Genomic DNA, 20,604 nt, shown 5'->3' on the forward strand with positions numbered 1-20,604 from the left:
TCAGTATCCTATTCTGTATATCTGCAATGCTCCGTGAGGCTACACTCTGGTTATGAATCTTGGGGATAATGTGATGCATAAATGATTACCCAGATCATGATATAGTGATTAGAATAGGTGTTTAATGACATATGGTAAGACAGTGGTGATGGTGACTATAGTTAAAAGTTAAAAGAAGTTTTGGACAATGTGTTGTCTCCGACGCAATCCTGCTGCAGTGTTTGGATGGTCCCCCTCATGTTGATGGAAAGCATCCTCCTCTTCCTCCTCTTTAGCCATTTGTGGGTCTAGTTCATAGAGGGGAATGTTCCTCCTTACACAAATGTTGTGCAGGATAGCACAAATCAAAATGATCTTGCAGACCATTTCTTGTGACTATAGGAGGCTGCCTCCGGTGATGTTGAGGCACCTGAATCTTGACTTCAGGATGCCAAAGGTCCTCTCGACTATGGTGCGTGTCCTCCGATGTGCCTCATTATAGGCATGTTCTGATGCTGTGCTTGGGTTTGCAAATGGGTTTATGATCCATGGCTGGATCCCATATCCCTGATCAGCTGAACGAGAAAATGAGTGAGAAAATTTGGATGTTGCTTGCAGCATGATTATCATTTTGCATGGCAGATGTTCTCTTGTGTTGTCTGCGACTCATCTGTGTTTGTGTTATTGTGTGGAATCCTAGGCTTCTAGGATGTACCATCGGCATTGGGATGTTTCATTATCTGAACTGGTGTTCGGCTGATTGACCGGATGTCAGCGGTATTTTTGTAAACTTGCAGTACATTGTGTACTCCCATGTATTATGTCATGTGAAAGAGGTGTCTATGGGGGTCATTCTGACCCTGGTGGGCCAACGACCGCGGAAGCACCGCCAACAGGCTGGCGGTGCTTCCATGGGCATTCTGACCGCGGCGGTACAGCCACGGTCAGAAACGGCAAACCGGCGGTGTCCCGCTGCCCCAGGGAATCCTCCATGGCGGTGCTGCAAGCAGCGCCGCCATGGGGATTCCGACCCCCTTCCCGCCAGCCTGGTTCTGGCGGTTTTCACCGCCAGAACCTGGCTGGCGGGAACGGGTGTCGTGGGGCCCCACATAGATTTTCAGTGTCTGCGTGGCAGACACTGAAAATCGCAACGGGTGCAACTGCACCCGTCGCACCCCTTCCACTCCGCCGGCGCCATTCGGAGCCGGCATCCTTGTGGAAGGGGGTTTCCTGCTGGGCTGGCGGGCGGCCTTCTGACGGTCGCCCGCCAGCCCAGCAGGAAACTCAGAATGACCGCCGCGGTCATTTGACCGCGGTGCGGTCATTCGGCGGCTCCCGCCGGGCGTGCGGATACTTCCATACACAGAATCAATTTCACAGTGGTGGTAACACGGTTGCATCTATATGGCCTGTACATCCCATCCAATTTAACATATGCAATAGAATTTGTTAACCATCAATGAGGCCCTTTGATTTGGCTAGGTGACATTGTACAACACATCTCCATACGTTTGCAGCACTGACGTGTTGACAATTGACAATGCACATATATTCTCTGACAAGACAAGTTCTCTGCAGACCTATTTATCTGCCCTTACCGAGTTGACTCATGTTCAAACGTGTACCTATACTACTGAACCTGGTCCAGTTCAGCTGGCTAACTTGGTTGTGAGGTTGACGGTTTGAGTGTCAGAAGGTCCATATGCCTGTACATCTGTTGTGTATATGTGTAATTGTCTCAAACCGTATGTGTAGGAATGTGCACTTTCAATATTGTCACATAAATATGTGTTCTTAGCACAGTCCACTTGCTTATTGGTAGTGGGCAATGTCAGAGCAGGAGTGATGTGAGATATTGGTATGGCCTCAATGATTCCATGTCACCTTCATTAGAGTCATCATCATCATACTATGGGCCTGATTACAACTTTGGAGGACGGTGTTAAACCGTCCCAAAAGTGGCGGATATACCACCTACCGTATTACGAGTTCCATAGGATATAATGGACTCGTAATACGGTAGGTGGTATATCCGCCACTTTTGGGACGGTTTAACACCGTCCTCCAAAGTTGTAATCAGGCCCTATGTGTCTCATGGTGTTTGACCTGCAGCAAAACACATTACACACCCCTTACACAGTACGTATTGGTTGGAAGGGGTGTGATTGAGTGTTATTGATGTGATATTGAAAGATTAATCTTCAAAGTAGTACTGCCAGTTAAGGCCATGACATTGTCATTGTGTTGTTTTAAATTGGTCCCTTGTGTCTTTAGACTGGCATCTGTTGTTATTTTCATCTGTCATTTGTCCATAGGTGTGTATCCCATTGGGTGAGGATTTTACACATGATTAGCAGGGTCCCAACATCAGTGTCTTCCTAGCCATGTGTCAATGTAGTGGTGTATGTGTTGTGTGTTCTACAGGGTTGCTGTGCAGTGTGTGTATATAAGTAGGTTTCTGTACTTACCAACAAGTAGGCCATTTCTATATCGTCCATCCTGAAAGTGTTGATTGATGGTGCAGTGGCGGAAGATGAATGAATCATGTACACTCCCAGGATACTTTGCCACGATGTTGGTGATCAATCCCCGGTGATCGACAATGGTGTGCACATTGATGGAGTGTGTGTGCTTCCTGTTGTGGTATAGATGCTCGGTTGCGGCAGGTGGCACAATGCGTACATGTATGCAGTCAATGGCACCAAGCATGTGTGGGAAGCCGTTGATTTGGTAGAAGCCCTGTTTGGTCTCCTGCTGCTTCTGCTGTGTGTTGGGGAAACTGATGTGGTGGGGTGTGAGGGAGATAATGGCATCCAATACCTTGTGTAGGAAGGGAGAGAATGAGGATTGTGAGATCCGGGCAACCAGGGAACCAGTGGTTTGAAACGAGCCACTTGCCAACATGTGGGGGACAGCTAGCAGCTTGGTGTCTGGTGGAATGGTTTAGGGTGTCTGCAAGCTGGGTTCCAACTGTGGCTCAATGTTGCGCAGCAGCTGTTGAATGGCTTGCCAGTTGAGTCTGTACCTCTGGATGATGTCTTGTTGCGAAGGGTTGTCCTGGTCCTGAATATCCTCTCCTGCCTTCTGCGTTGCCTTTGGGGTCCCTGCTGGAGCTGTGGAAGGTGCTGGTGTTGGTCCTGTGCTCTGCGTCTTTGTGCATGCTGGATGAATAGCACCTCCATGTCTTCCTTTTGGAGCTCTGCTGTTGCTTCTGTTTGTTTTCCCTAAGTACTGGTGTGTTTGCCCCATTTTAACGCCTGCCCTGACCCAGGCGTTATTTTTTTTACGCAAATCGGGCTGTGCGTCATTTTCCGCCTCCCGGCCGTGCAGGATTTTTTGCGCAGTAGGATAAATATGGCACACAGGTGTTTAAGTCATTTTTTGGACGGGAACGCCTACCTTGCATGTCATTAACGCAAGGCGGTTTCCCGCATCCAGAAAATGACAAACACAGAGGAATTTTGACATTCGTGGGGTCAGGTGTCATAGTATAAATATGGTGCAAGGTTTGCGCCAAATGTGCATCAAAATGTTTGCTGCAGATTCGGCGCAGACAGAGTATAAATATGCCCCTTAGTGCGGGGTAAGATATTTTAAAATCACCAGAGTGGTCAAGGGATTCTATATTTAAAACCTCTCATTGTAAACCCATTTAGCATGCTGCCATGAATGTAGTTGGAATGCTTTAAACTTTAATCACAGAGCTGCCTCTCTTGTAATAAAATTACAGATTCTCCTAGCTAATGGTAAAAGAAAATCCTGACTTTATTAAAGAGAAAGGAAGCAAACATTATCCCACCACTATACATGTGAGAATCTGTTTCCTACCCTACGTTGCTTGTTTTTAATAATTGCAAGATCTGGTTTCAACCAATCAAACGTAAACCTGAGGGGTTAAGCTTGGCTGGAGTGCTAAAGAAGCATGACAATTGCAAGATTAAGGCCCAAATTTAAAGATGGCCTTGCGCCATATAACACAACATTAGCGTAATTTTTCTCAATGTGGCGTTAGATTGCCAAAAACTCTGTACCATATCTATGAAGTGTCGCAATGCATGCATTGCACCACTATACGACCCTTTGCACCACATTATGCATGTGCCAGGCTTAATATATGCAATGGGGTGTTTCAGCGCAAGGAGGCCGCAAAATGAATCCTCAAATATATAGTATAGTTTAATCAGTTTTCTTATAGTATTCTGTTCTGTGACATGTATTCATATAGCCTAATCTAGCCCTCATCCCTTGCCTGGTTTTGCATGTATTCATTAGTGCCAAACAGTGACAGTGTGCTGTGGCTGTATGCATGGATTTGGTACAGTGCCTCCAGCACAACAAACAAGGGCTGCCAATGTGTATGTAATGACAAAACATGTTTGTGCCGTGAAGATCGACACACAGATCACTTCTGTCGCTACCTTTTGATGGGGCTTGCGTGATGACTATCTGTGACATTAAACAGCTCAGAGGCAAGGATGTTCCCTGTTGCAGTGGGAATTTTGGAGGCCACCCTGTGTACAAATGTTGTGATGAAACCTGCCTGTTTCCAATTACTGACCCAAAATGTTTTTAAGCACACTAAGGTTGCCCTGTCGTCTGCCTTATTAAAGGTCTGCAGTGCCATAGCTGGACTATCCCCATGTGTGTCGTTAGTTGATCAAATCTGCTTTGAAGGATACTCTGTTAATGGAGAGAAGGGCTCCACAGACTCATGACTAGACCTGCATGAAACTGTGACAACATGGAGGCCAATACTGACACAGGGTACACATGGCCACACACTTGAACTGGAAACCGTTGTGCACTGAACCACTGGAAATATGTGAACACTTGCAGCATGGTCTGCTGGTCCTCCACAGGAGAAACATAGGTAATTTACATGACTCAAACTGTGGTGTACCATAACTTTTTTGGATTGGAGTTGGGACTCTGTGTCATAAACACTGTGCCTACCTAGCATGTTCAAATGCCTGACTCATGGATAGTATACACAGAAGTGACCATGGGGTGGTATCCAACATTCCAGTACATGTGATGGCTTACCTTTGTAACATTGCCATTATCAACCGTCCTCTATCTATCCTGTGTATAGTTTGTCATGGGAGATGGTTTGTCCCCAAAGTCAGGGAAGTTCACACACCATAAGATGCTACGGGTATGAAAAACACATATCCTGACTGATGTACCTCAATGAATGGCATCTGATGGTTATCCACAATTACAACACATGCATACAAGCACACTATGCAAAACATGTCTTGTGATGTTCACACAGAGGCACAACAACAATTGAAATAGCCAATTCACAGACATAAACACACAGGCCATGAGTGAATTTTTTAAGTCGCGCAGCCTTGCTATCCTCTGTTGATGCACCACCTGCTCAAACTAGGGAATACCAATTTTAATTCCAAATGTTTGGTTGCTGTTGCGTCAGTTAAGAGTGCTAATCCGGCACAACAACATGAGTATTATGGTCCACAGTAGTGTGGTCTGCCACATGTGCCCAAACACTGGAACACATACAGCAGGCCCTAACAGCCTATCTTTGTATAGTTATAGCTTTCATGTACGTTACAAAATGAGAAAAATGACACAAACATATTGAAGACAGGTATTTTGACGCAAACGCGTCAAAAAAAGACACATATGCATCAAAATATGCCGCATATGCGTTAAAAAATGACACTCACAGCCATTATACATCGATTGGTCCCTAGCGTTAATTTCAACACTGAGCCCCATGAAATTGGTTATCCATGAAAAATATATTGATCTTTGAATGTGGGGTAATTTGTAAGCATATGCATCAATAAATATTGACGCAAAGCCCGTGAGCGTCATAAATTTTCACGCATCATAATAAAAACGCACCACATTTGAGACAGGAAGTGATGTACTAGGATATCCTGTTTACAGAAATGGTACATTGGGTGTACTTTCACTTTGCAGTCTGTGATTCTTCTAGACTGTGTGGCTGTGTTTAGAGTTGTGTCTGTCCAAATTGTGCTTTTATCTCCTGTGTGCCATTCCAATTGTCATCTGTTGTTTTTGTAATTGTCTCAGTAATTCATTGTAAGTGTGTTTTTGTAATTTTTTGTGTCTAATTTTGTCTTTGTACTGTTGGGAATGTGTAGTGGGTATTTTTAGTTTGGGTATTTTTGGGCTGTTTGTGCGTTCTTTAAGTTTCATTTTCCTACCTCCTTTCCCTGTATTTCCCTCTTTTCCCTTTCCTATCCCTATTACTTTTTGTGATGTTGGGCAGGCCACGTCTAGGGAGATTGGGTGAGGAGGAGCTATGGGCTTTCATTTGGCTGGTGTACTTCTTCCTCCCCCTGATGTTAGAGGCTAGTGGCAGGATGATACAGGGGCATCACACCGAGGCAAGGAGGCTCAGGTGGTCCAAGGTGCTGTTCCACCTAAAGAGAGTATTCAACACCCAGCGCAACGACCACCAACTCAAACATTGCTTGGCTGACCTTATGGCCAGAGAGCAAGACCTGCTGGACTACCTGGGTGTGGTAATTGGTGGCCCTGTTGATGAGTATAAATCAGACTAATGTGTATAGTAAAATGCTCTAAAATGAAAGTAGCAGATTTGGTGACATGTTGCATGCAATGTTTGTAGACGTGTGGAATGCAAGTTGAACACACTGTGGCCCTGATTTATGCAATATTTGCTACACATTACCGTCATTTGTTGACACAAAAGCTGCACAAACTTACAAAACACAACTTGATCTTGTAAATTAGTGCTGCTTTGATGTCAATAGATGGTGATAATGCTGCACAAATACATGTTTTATTCATGGTCTCTGAGTGTACCAGGAATGAGATGTATTTCACATGCTAAAGCAAGGAATAAATGTAGTCCCCAATTATTTGAAATACATGTCTGAACTGTATACATGGCCATACGTACAAAGATCTTCCTAACCTCTGGTAATATCTTAGGCTGATATTTTGACTTGGTTTGTGCAGCATTTAAATTAATAATGGATGCCAAAGTACTACACACTGGATAATATCTAAATGTTTGGTGCTACTTTCCATAGCTGTAGCGTAAAAACATGAAGCAAATGCCACACATAAAAAAAAAATCTTGCCCTATGTTCATTGTTCCTGTGTGTTTTAATTTGCCTTGGGCACAATTGCTGGTACAGAGCTGATGCATTTGCCATCTGTGTCACTTTATAGCAAAGCAATTTTCATAAGTTAATGTGGCATCATGGGATCCCTGAAGTTTGTGAACGCATGGTCACAAATTATTTATTTGCATGATGTTGTGCAAGGGATCCCTGACTGCTTCCATCATACATTTAAAGTGATGAAATAGTTTGCTAGTTTACGTTTGGTACACCCCTGCTGATCTAGTGCAGCATATGTACAATTGTTAACTTCTCAGTATGAAGGCTATCACAGACATGGGTGTATGCTAAGATCAGCAAACCAGCATTCCTGTGACTGCTGCCATTCCCAAGGTGCATACAAATTGAGACCTACCTCATCAAGATTGCCACAGTAGGACATCTGCTAAACCATGTTTCAATTAGGGGACAGTGTCAGTTCGCTGTATAACCACAGATCACCTAACTGGCGAATGTAAGATGATGAATGTGGCTAACTGTGATCTACAATACCTGATATAGGTACACAGGGCCCTGAGTAACACATTTCAGGTGCAATGACTACACCTGCGCCCATGCATTCTGTCACGGATGATCAAATTAGACACTGTCAGCATATATTTCTTTGTTGTTTTGATTTAGATAAATGGCCAATCCATGTTTAGCGTAACATTGTCATCAAGTAACACAGAGGATCCCTGCCATCATGGTGTCAAAGGGGTAGTATACGGCTCTGGGTAAACTGGCAACATGGCATATGTAACCTACAGACAACACAGGCCCACATATAATGGACCATAGAAAGCACAATAATTCCTGAACTAAACTCAACCCACATGAGCATCACACAGTAACTGATTGTCCCTTGATGCACAAGCCACAATACCTGAGTGACTGGTATTGCAGTGCACCAGGAATGTGGCTTTGCATGTCCCTCATAACAACAAATGAAGAAATGGAGTACCCTTTAGAAAGAATTCTGCACAAAATTGAGTAATCATGTTTGTCACCACACGATTGTTAGGGCCAGTGCATGTGTGCATATGTGTGTCTATCAATCACTGGAGTGACAGGGTCAATACATGTCTGCAGTGGTATGTCTGTTGGGGTGTCTACATGCCTGAGGTGCTGCTCTATCATCTGAAATGTCACACAGTGATTTTTTGTTCCACGTTTTGTACAGTGAGCAGACATTGAGCACATTTCACCCTTCCATGTTTTACAGGTGGACCAGCCCCCTACACAATTGGAGGAGTGGCTCGATTTGCGGACCCAGACATATCCAGTAAGTGTTGATATGTTAGTTCTGTGTTGTGTTTGCAGCTGTTGTGTGATTGAGTCTTGTGTGTTGGACACATTGCAAGGTATGATGTGCTAGCACATGATCTGATATGTGACTTGCCTGGTGTTTGACATTTTGTTCCATGTTTGAGTTGGACAATCAATGGCAGAGAGTCATATTTTGGGATTCTAGAGCTGCGCTATAGGCATGGGCAGGTGAACAGGGTGATATTTGTTGCTACATTTATGCCAATGATAAATTTGGAGGTGGCCATGTTCATGATTTAGTCAGCAAGTCATACCCTGATTCACACAGACCAGTGATGCCGAAGTATGACCCACAGACTTGAGCCTCCCTGTTAATTAATGAACATGTAGGACTGTATGTTTGACTTCCTAGCAGCATCTGGCTCCACATGTTGAGCTACGTTTATGTGGCACCTGAGTAAAATGTCTTAGGTGTGCATGCAGCTCAAGCCCAGATGGCTGCTTGCATCTATGTTCTTGTTTTTGGAAAGGTATTAGTGAGATCAAATGATGTTGACAATTGTCTACAATTAGGAACATAAATGTGGATGTCAATCCTAGTTGACAGCCCTCCTTACCTGTGGTGGATTGACTAAACCCATGGCCAGCTGTCCAAGGCTTCCTGGCTGTCTTTGATGTTTGAAAGTATGAGTTGCATGTCCATCACCCCCTGAGGCACAGGGTTAAGGTTATGAAATATGTGTAGCTAGCTGTGAGGATCCCAGTGTAGAAGACAGACATGTAATTCCAACATTCATTTGTTCCAATGTAGGATACCCCCTCATGATTAGCAGCTTCATACCGTCCAAGCAATTCCATTTACAAATCACAGATCTTGTGGGCCTTCATTGTCATCCACAAGATAGTCATTAGTTGGCCTGTCACATGTGGAGTACTTGCAGCATTTGTTATGTGACTAATGGCAGAACAATGATGCACAGATCATTTAAGTAGGTACACACCTTTTTGAGCATTGCTGTGCTGTTGGATAGGAGATGTGTAGGCTGCGTTGGCATGTCATTCCTCAGGGACATTCTATGATCTGTACTATGATTTGGACTGTTTAAGCAAATTTTGAGGAAGTGTTAGAATATCATCAGTAGATGTATCACACAATCATGTCACTAATGTTTGGCTTTCTCCATTTTTACAGCTGCCAACATGAATGCCAATCAGATCAGGGAATTCCAGAGGCGGGCGATGCGTTACCGCCCCATACTAGATGTGGAGTCTGGGTTCCGCAATATGGCACAGCGTTATCGCCATGAGAGAGCCACAGGGGTCTGGAGGGCATTTGCCCAAGGGGGCCATCCTTGCCCACAACAGCCACCAGCACAACCACTCCTACCACAGATGCACAAAGAATGACAACTACTCTACCTCACCAGCTCCAGCTCCTGCACCTCCCCCTCCAAGCACGGCACCGGCACCATCACTACCATCCACTAGTGGCACAAAGACAACCCCAGCTGCAGTGATAGACAATGCAGAATTCCAGGCAACAAGACGTGACATGCAAAGGATGTTGAGCAGGATGGACAGGCTGCAATAGCAGCAGACTGCGTGGAATAAAGAAGATCCTGCGGAGGGCAAATTTGTGACTTTGTGACCCTCAGCCATGATTCCCTCCCCTCCTTCCTCTTTCCTGGTTCTTATATTTAGTGGGTTTAGGGGGCTTAGTGTCAGGTTAGAATAGGCTGTTAGTTTAGTTAGTATAAGTGGGTTGGGGCGGAGGGGGTTATATTATTACATGTGTTTTTTTCGGTGGGTGGTGGGGGATGATGTTGGGGTTTATGTGTATAAAAGAAAATATATGAAAAAATAAATACCCAAAAATATATATATTTGTTTAGGATAAGATAATATGTGTTTAGGTTAGTATATGTTGTCCTACATGTGTCCCATCATATAAGGGGGTGGGGGGCTGATGTTTAGAGAGTTTAGTTAAATGTGATAGGTAAGTTTTGCTTAGGGTATTTAGGGCCAGTTGTGGGTAATGTGTAGTTAGGATAGGTTAGGTTCCTTAAGGTGTTTATCCTAGTTTTATTATCCTTTTTTACTGTTAAATAAATATTTAGGTATTCCTTTACAGTGTGTGTTATATGCTTGGGGATCAGGGCCTTGGCATGGGTGAACAGTGTCAATTTAGTATTTGCATTTGTGTACCATCCTGCATCCGAATCCCATTATAGACATGGTTATTCACAATTCCTAATGTGTAGTCACATTGGCAGCTACACCACAGCTACTTCTCAATGCATCTGCCATCCATTGCACCCACAACTCAAGGTTACTATGGTTCCCAATGTGTTGTGAAGTTTGAATGCGTGTTTTAAATTTGTCATCGTTTGAGACCTGATTTGGAATCTTGGCCACTGTGGTACATCTGCCTGCAGCCTGATATTCATGTGAACCCTGAAAAGCTGAATGATGTTATAATCTTATGTAGTATTGTAAACATAACTCACACCTATCATTTCTTACATTGTACTCCCAGGTTACATAAATGTCCAGACACTCGTACACATACATTCCTGCTGTGTGGTGTGTGTGTGTGTGATGAAAGTTTATAGTCAGGTGTCACATACATAAAGATTGTCTTGAAGGAAATTTTGAACACATTGATTTTCAGCTTAAACATACCTTGAAGTGGACTTTTTCAGTCCAACACAGCATTATACTGTTAGTTTTCAATTTACTTCAGAAATAAGCCCCAGGAAGCGCAGATGAAGATACAATCCAGACCCCATTTCATAGCTATCAGCCCACAATCTTTCAACGCAGTTGTATTGACATTCTATGGCCATTGACATGTGACATACATCATTAATCTCCTACACAGTTGATGTGTCACATTACACAGAGACAAAGTTGTTGTGTAAGTGCTATTTATTGGAAAGTGCTGTAGTGCAATATTTACATAGTCCAGGACTTTGAGTCCATTAGTGTGACGTCTTCTATTGTGATGCTACACAAGTGCATGGGACATGTCATTGGACATGCTGGGGTGAAGTGTCATACAGTGCAGAGGAACATGAATTGCCAATGAGGTAGTGAGAGACAATCACAGAGCATAGGGTCAAGGTAAACAGTGTACTGGCGAACAGTGCATGTGAGCAGCTGTTGCAAGACTGACATGTTAACAAGCACAGGACCTAGGATATCAGTGCCCATGTGGCATGGACATGTGCTTCTGGGTACTCTTAAGGGTGAAGGTGATCTGTTCTACGTCTTCATCTTCTGATGTGTGTGTTGTCTCCTCTGCCCTTGGTGGTGGTGGGTTTGAAGGAGCAACACACACTTCAGTGTTTGAAGACGTGGAGTCAGAAATCCCGGTAGCTGCCAACTGTGGGGCTATTAAGGGCAGTACTGCAGCAAGGAGGAGCTGCTGGTTCTTCAGTATAGCTGCTACATCACTGTGGTAGGCAGCCAGGTAGGCCCTGAGGGGGTCATGATTGCATTCGTGCACGCAGTGAAAGGTTTGGGGTGCGAGGTGTTGTGGCAACTCCCTTACTGCAGTGGTGAATTCCTTTACACTTTGTTGTAGTTCTTGCAGGATGGATGTTAGCGCTTGCATGGCTGCTGCCTGTTGTGCAGATGACATCATGCACGAACACATCCCCTCAAGGCTGGTTGCCATATTTTGCATCCCCACCCGCACCTCCTTGGCCAGCTCCAGCTGTACTCCAGCTACGGTCCTCTCAAAGGTGGTACCAGTGTCCTCAGATTCCTCAGCTGGATTGGACTGGCAGGTCGTACAACTGGGGTGGTGGGTGGGTCCTCTGTGATGGCTGATACTTCTGTGCTCCTCCTTGCCACTGAAGGTGGGGTCTGGAGGCTTCCAAGGACATCTTGGGGGTCTGATGGCTAATGTTTGTCAGCTCGTCATCCATGTCATCAGGGAAGCCCAGGACAGGCATATCCCCAGGGGAGCCTTCGTCCTCTGCAATGAAATATTGTACAATTAGTGTGTCTGTGTTGTGGCATTTGTAATGTGACGTTCCTGACTTCCTATTAGTTGCACATTGTGATCTTGGTTCCTGTTCATTGTTACTGTCATTAATATTAGCATTCTCCCAGGCCTATGCCCCACCTGCATGTCACATGTAGTGTGGGTAGTTTGGGGAAATGTCTGCGTCACATTCTCTAGGTGTAGGTTCTGTCCAGATTGTATGTTGCCACCTTATTGTACTACTCAACCCTTCCGTCTACTTCCATTATCATGGTGTGGCCTTCCACTGGCTGTGAGTGTTCTGATGGCACTTGCACCACACTTAACAATCTGGAACTGACCCAGTCTCTGATATTTCACATCCACCTATATGTTGCTGAGACCTAGCATATACTATGTAAAGCATTGGCATGGCACGATACAGGTGTCAGCATTGGTAGTGTGTACTGCTGATGTTGGGGGATGTGTGCTACATTGGATTGCACTGATGGTCCTAGCAGTGTTCCATTTCCTCTTATGACTGTGTGGGTGTGTTTCACTAGCTAGAAACATATGTCCTCCCCCTCAATGCTGTTGTCGTAGCACTATGACACTTGAGATGTTACATGGTGTCATTGCAGCTATTGTAACACAGGCACAGGGTAGACCCGGACATGTGCAGCATGGGTATGACATTACTGCTGTGTACCTCATAATGTTAATTACAATACCTGATGTTTGTAGCGCCTATAGACATAAGCATTTGACAGGATTTGCACAACATTTTTATTAATTACAGGGGATTGATAACGTTGTCATCCGGAAACCTCTATTTTGGGTGTGTTTGATCCATGGACACGTAACTGCCATTGGCTACTCGACCTGCACACACAGCAGAGGTGGTAGTGGTAACTTTTGTCAATGGTAAATACCACTTGCGGATATGGCCTGAGACTGGAAATTGAGCCCTATTACATGTAGCGACAATACCAGCTGTTGTGTGACAGCAGGCCAGTTTTACGTTGTACCCTACCCTCCTGGACTGGCTTTGCCTTTCCAACATCCTTGGCATGGCAGAGTACCCCCATGCAAAGGTTGTTGATGTAGTGTTGTGCTGTGCCCCTGTTTTCCCCTGCACAGCCCATGCACCCGTGCCGTGCCATGTGGTCCAAGGCCTCCTGCGGTGCTGGACTCCCACCTCCAGTCTGCAGTGCTGCCTTCCTGTTCCTTGCCATCTTTTCCTTGGTCCTGCGCTTGCAGTCATGCCAGCGTTTCTTGCACTCTGTGACTGTTCTCTGTACTTCTGCCACACTGTCGATCTTATCGACAATTTGTTGCCAAATTGCCTCTCTCCTCCCAATTGGCAAGTTAGCGGTGACAAAAAGTTGATGCTGGTGTTCCGTCACCTCTTTCACCAGTATTTCATGCTCCTCTGCACTGAACCAACACTTCCTTTTCTTCTACTCCCTCTCCTGGGTCTTGTGTGGGTCCTCCTGGCTGGTTCCTGGCCGGTTGTCATCTTCCTGGGGTCTCTCATGGCTTCTGGAATCCATTTTGGGGCTCTTTTGAACATTTTGCTGGGTTTGCGCCGCTTTTTGATGCTATTGCGGCAAAAAAAGGCGTGTATCTGGTTTGCGACATTAGGTTACAATAGGCTGTTAGTTTAGTTAGTATAAGTGGGTTAGGGGCTGAGGGAGTTATATTATTACATAATGTAATTACATTACGTAAACCGGATTAAAGTCATTTTTGCCGCGCTAACTTTGTTTTTCTTTACGACATGGCGCATTGGTTTGAGTAAAAAAAAGACTCTAACCCGTGGTTTGCGCCTCCGAACGTCAAAGTATAAATTTGACACCCAGGTGGCGCAAAGAAATGGCGTTAAACTTTTTGACGCAAAACTGCGTTGGCGCAGTTTTGCGTCAAAAAGTATAAATATGGCCCCAAGTGATTTGTGAGAATTTCAGGTGCAATCTTGAATGTGGCAGGTTGAAACCAACAAGGAGACACGCTTTTCCATTGAAACATGCACATTTACTAGTGGTTATTGATAAGTAAAAATGCTCACTGACAGCCACTGATTACCATATTCTTAGTAATTCTTGGAAGAGGAACATTGGAGGCCAGCTGGGAAAACAATAAGCAAACATAGGTCAGCCAAACAAGAGAATGGTAAAGAGGCCATGCTCCAGAGAAATGGCAGGCCCAAGATGGAACAAGATGGGGAAGAAAGGCATCAAGTAAAAGGTAAATGAGATGGAAAATAAAGTCAACCAATGGTAAGCGATGGGCAGGCTTTTAAGCCCAATGTAAGCAATAGGTCGTTGACAGTTAGACAGCTTGTGCTGTCTGGTAGGCAAGGCCTAAAAAACATATTAAAGTTATTTAAACAAGGAAAAAAAGAGCTTCCATATGGTTTATGCAACTCCCCCTAAATACCCACCACTTGCTCCAATTTGGAATCTAAATTAAAATTGTTTGCTAAAGATATTATACTTTAGTTTTCACCATCACTCTGTGCTTACATAACCTTCATTGCGGACTGAAACCTAACAAAAATGATTACTCTGGTTGAAAACCTTTCCTAAAAGATGCTCTGAAGGGTGCGCGGCTGGTGTCCTTAACACTCAGCGTGCCTCCTCGTGGTCGCGTGCTCCTCTTCTGTGCTCACTTTCCCCTCGTCTGACGTGCGCACAGCTACGCAGCTTCTCCCTGCACACAGCTCGCAGTCCTGAGTGAAGGCGATCGACAATCATGCGCAGTGCCTGCTTAGGGCCGTGACCCTCGATTCAAATAGTGGTCGACGAAGCGCTGTGGGTCTTGCACTAGTCAAATCAATAATTTCTAAAAAAAAAAAAAAACAGGATTTTCAGCTATTTTTATTACGTTTACCGGCCAAGTCATTGCAGGTATCAGCACACAGCAGCACTTACTGCAATACCAATGCACAGCTTGCTGGAATATCCAAAGCGTAGTGACTCTCTGTCAAAAAAAAATGGCGCAAATCCGGTTTGAGGCCTGAATTTTGCCTCAGACCTGACTTGCCCAATTTATTGACGCACAACCCCCATTTTCCCATACACCGGCGCTGCCTGGTGTGAGTCATTTATTTTGACGCACACCAGTCTGCAGCGCCGGCTAACGTCATTCCATAATTAAGGCCCCCGCATGGCGCGTTGGAATGGCGTTAGCCGGCGGTAAAATGTTGACGCACAACTGCGTTGGCGCAGTTGTGCGTCAAAAAGTATAAATATGGGCCTGAATGTTTTAAAATTTTTGATTTCACATTTTGCTTCTTTATTTATATACCCTTTAAAAATCTGTTAATATTATTTAATTTCCTTAGAAGTTGCAGAAACTCTTCGTAGGCTTTTGGACCCCTCAGTGTCCCTGGACCGTAGGTTAAGAACCACTGACCTATGCCATGCAAGCAACAATATATCATGAATTAGACCATAATGCAGGAGTATAGTAGGTGGAGATGCCATGAATTATAACCATTGTGTGTAAGATGCTCGCACATGTCAAGAATTACCACTATAATGATAGAACCATCACTGTGCCATGGATGTCCACAATACTTCAAAAATTACAACCATTGTGCCAGCGTAAGGTGTATGCCACACTTGAGTTCCTATATGCATTGGATGCCCACATATACCAAGATTTACCACAATTCTGCGAGGACTACAGTTTAGCCATGGTTGGGAGCCACTGCGTCGTGGATATGCACAATTTGTCAAGAATGATCACCATTCTGTAAGAATCAGCATACCATTGATATCTTCATTATGACAGCATATTACTACTATTATGCTAGAGCCAGCAGAATCGAAAGAGTGGATAACCAATGGATGCCTACAAGTTGGAAAATGCTACACTAATATGCCAGAATGGGCATTATGACTTGGATGCCCACAAGTTGTCTTGACAGTTTTCCAGATGCCCTTTTGAGAAAACAACAATTTTGCCTCAAGGCAGTAGCATGCAGTGTCCTTTAGGAACCCCTCAAAATAGGGCATCTTTTCTCAAGCCCTCTCCTCCAGCATAATAAAACAGATGTATATAAAAACTAAGTGACAGGTTTGAAGATGGTACCTTGCTAACCTGGATGCAGGGAAATAAAAAAGACCAGGTGGACCAGGAGGGCTAAACCTAAAAGGATCAGGACTAGGAGGAGAAACAGGACTGGGGTCAAAAAGACCAGTGCTAGGAGTATCAGAAGGAGATGGATCAGAACCAGGAAGAGCAAGATGACCAAGGACAGGGAGGACCAATACTAGCAAGACCAAGAGAACCAGGAAGGCAAGGACCAGTGCTGGGTATGACAGAACCAGAGGGTACCAGTATAATGGGGACCAGCATCAGGAAGATTAGGATTAAGAGGACCAGGACCAGATCTAGAGAGTCCAGAAACAGGACAAGGGTCGGGAGGACCAAGAATAGGACCAGGTCCTGGAGAAGGACCATGACTAGTAGACCCAGGGATAGAAGGCCCTAGAATAGGATACAGAGCAGCCAGAAGGACATGGATTATGGAGATTAAGAGTGTGCGGGCCAGGAAGCTAGAACAAGAGGGTCCAATAAATTCAGGTCTTTGAGGACCAAATATTCCGGGTACAGGCCTAGTAGGACTACCAGGTAGGGAGCAGGATAAGGACAAGTAAGAGGTCCAGGGCCTGGTGAAGGATGAAGCTCAAGAGGAAACAAGTAGTAAGATTAGTGGGACCAGGACAAAGAACATCACAGGGAACCAGTACCAGGAGGAGAGTGACCAAGAGCCTAAATAGTGGGATCTGAAGAAGGCCCACAAGGAAGAAGACCAGGAAGCTGAAGGTCAGGACCAGAAGTATGAGCATCACCTGCCTAACTATGACAGGAACAGCAAAAAGAAAGGACCAGAACCAAGAGGAGGTCAAGAGATAAAAGAAGAGGCAAAGGGAGAGACCAGTAGAGGAAGGATCAGGAGAAGAGTAGAAAAATAATAAGAGAATGATACGACAGAGAGAAGTGACTGAGAAGAAAAACAGGAGAAAGGGAGGGCCAATGTGATTTTAGGCCAAATGTATAATGGCACACCCTTAGTAACAGAGACCACACAAACTATGTGAATGATGATTAGTTACAGTCCATAACTCTATCTACATCAGTCCACCTCGAAGCACTACTGAACGCTTTCAGATATTTTAAAATGTAGTCTACTTATGACCAATTATGTAAACCAGAAAATCTCTACTATCACATATTTCCTTGTTGAATTTCTTTGGGGACAGTATTTGCCAAAATGATGTATAGGCTAACTCTTCTTGGCTCTGCTCGACATCACTCCTCCTGTGTGTCTGCCCTTTTTAGGTCTAAGCCTACCAGATGGCACAGCTGTCTGGTTACAAAAGGTGTTTTGGAGACATTCTGAAAGCTTCCCTGAGAATGCATCCCGCCTACTGCTTACTATTGGCTTTCTGGTTTTTAACTCACACCTGCTTATTTTCTATTTGCTGGCTTTATTTGCTTTGCTCTATCCAGTGTGTCTTTGCTTTTCCGTGGAACACTGTATGCTCAATAACTTTCTGACTGGCTCCTTCTATTCTTCAGTGAGTGTTCACTTTCTGGTAACTCCTTTTTTTTCTTAATGAGGCACTCTAGGAAAGTATGTGTATTTGAAGCTGTCTCCTGTATGCTGGTTCACAGCAATAAACTGCTGTATTTCTTTAAAATGTTTCCTGCCTCCCATATTTCTGCTTGATTGATTTTACTTATCTCTTCCACTGTTACATGCAGAAGCATACCCTGGTCAGTAAGACGGGGGGATGAGCTTCAGGTTTGCCTGGCAGCCACCTCACCATACTCGACTGAAAGCACCTGTACTGAACTATTTATCAGAAAATACATTTATTGGGAGGAGGAGGGGGTGTAACACCCCCTGAAGCTACACCCCTGACAAATCAAACATCCACCTCATTCACAGATCTGACTAGATGTCTGTGAAGAACAAATCTGTCTACAAGCTTGTTTATTTTTGCAGTGCTCTTTACTAATAGCATAACTTAAACAATCCTCATCCTCTATTTTGCCCCCATGCAATAGGCACTGGATGTAAATGAGTGTGGGGGCCTGAAACACCCCCAAAATAACAGTACAGGGGTTCAGAAGTGAATGGACAATAAACAGGCCTTTAAATTTTGTTTTTAACTTGTCACATTTGCTGTGCGTTCAAAGACAGAGGTTAAATGTTTGGCTTTGTTTCCCAGGGAACTCGGTGTTTGCAGTGGAGAAAGAAGAATAAAGTGAGAGGATTTATGTGACAACCTTTCTGGGTATGGAAATGTAGAAAGGCTGTAGGATAGTAATTGTTTCTAACATACAACAAAATGTGAACGTCTATACATGAACTGTACAAATATTTTAGACTATATCAGGATTAGGAAAGCCCACATGAAGCAATTTTTTTGTAATTCTAAAGTGTGGTGAAAACAAATGTTTAATGGGTTCAAAATAAATCAGTACACTAGGTGATACCAATTTCCATATTTTATTGTTTGTATGCTGTATACTTTTATCAGTAAAACTGCGACTGTGCAAATGTAATGGTCATTTCAATTGAAATTGTGTTTGCTTAAATAGCAGTGCTCTACCACACCATGCATACTCCATTCTATGCAACTCAACTCTACGACACTCTACTCCACTCCACTCTACAACACTCTACTTGACTCTATGCCATTCCACTCTATTCCACTCAATGCCACTGTACTCCACTCTACACAATCCACTCTATGCCACTCCACTCTACATCACTCTAATCCACTTTATGCTACTCCACTCTATAACGCTCTAGTTGACGCCACTCTACACCACTCTACTCCACTTTATGCCACTCTACTCCACTCTATGCCACTACTCCACTCTACTCCTCTGTTTGCCACTCCACTCTATGACACTACTCCACCCTACACCACTCCATTCTTCTATGCCACTCCACTCCACTCTATGACACTCTATAACACTGACACTCCATTGCAGTCCAGTATTTTCCACTCTGCGACACTCCATTCTACCCCACAATACTCCACTCTATGCCACTCTAATCTACGACACTCCATGCCACTTTACTCTACGCCACTCCACTTTATGCCACTCTACTCCACTCTATGCCACTCCACTCTATGACACTCTACTCAATGCCACTCCACTCTGCAAAAGTCTACTCCACTCTTTGCTACTCTATGACACTACTCCACTCTTTACCAATCCACTGTACACCACTCTACTCTACTCCACTTTACGCCACTTCACTCTACACCACTCCATTTTAAGTTATGCAGCTGTAGACTCCTCCAATCCACAAAACTCTACACCACTTCATTCTACACCACTCCATTTTATGCCAGTCCACTCTACAACACTCTACTCCCCTTTATGCCATTCTACACCATTCTGTGCTGCTCCACTCTAAAGCACTCCACTCTACTCCACTTAACTCTATACCACTCTACGACACCACACTCAAGGGCACTGTACTCCACTCTACAACACCCTGTTTCAGTCCACTATAAAACACTCTACTCCATTCCAGCCTTTAGTTTTCTCCACTTTAGTACACTTTAGTTTTCTCCACTCTACGTTATTCCACTCTAAGCTATTCCACTCTATGCCATTCCACTATATGACCCTCCACTCACTCCACGATACTCCACTCTACTCTGTCACTACCCTTTGGCACTATGGGGTTCATTATGACCCCGGGGGTCGACGTAAATATGGAGGAAAGTACTGCCAACAGGCTGACGGTACTTTTCTCCATATTATGACATTGGTGGTTTGGCTAATGCCAAACATCCAATGTACCACACCAACCACCATGGCGGTAACGACCGCCGGGCTGGAGACTTCACTCTCCAGCCCGGCGGCCGTCACTTGCCAGCCTGTGGGATTATAACCTACCACCATGGTTTTCGTGGCATCCTTACTGCCATGAAAACCATGGCGGTAGGCACTATCAGTGACAGGGAATCCCTTCCCTATCACTGATAGGGGTCTTCCCCGCCCCCTCCACAGGTTTCACCCCCACTTTCCCTTCCTCTCCAGACCCTCCCCATGCACGCCCCTCCCTTCACACACGCACACACAGATTCAGACACCCATTTCAACATTCATCCATGCATGCATGCATCCATTCACACACACATCCACACTCACATATATACATGCACACACGCATTCACACAACTCAACATACACACACTCACACATCTATACATG

The 20,604-nt window shown here is 44.5% G+C and overlaps 1 long non-coding RNA gene across 1 annotated transcript in view; it reads left to right on the forward strand.

The window, feature by feature from the left end:
- The window catches only part of LOC138299720 (uncharacterized), a 32,391-nt gene extending 21,886 nt beyond the window's left edge, over positions 1-10,505 (forward strand). The window contains exons 2-3 of the long non-coding RNA XR_011204817.1: positions 8,332-8,391; positions 9,568-10,505. This is a non-coding gene — a long non-coding RNA (uncharacterized lncRNA). The remainder of the gene's footprint in view (positions 1-8,331; positions 8,392-9,567) is intronic.
- Positions 10,506-20,604: the final 10,099 nt, after the last annotated feature.

Source organism: Pleurodeles waltl, chromosome 6 (assembly GCF_031143425.1).
Source record: "Pleurodeles waltl isolate 20211129_DDA chromosome 6, aPleWal1.hap1.20221129, whole genome shotgun sequence".
Taxonomy (NCBI): Eukaryota; Metazoa; Chordata; class Amphibia; order Caudata; family Salamandridae; genus Pleurodeles; species Pleurodeles waltl.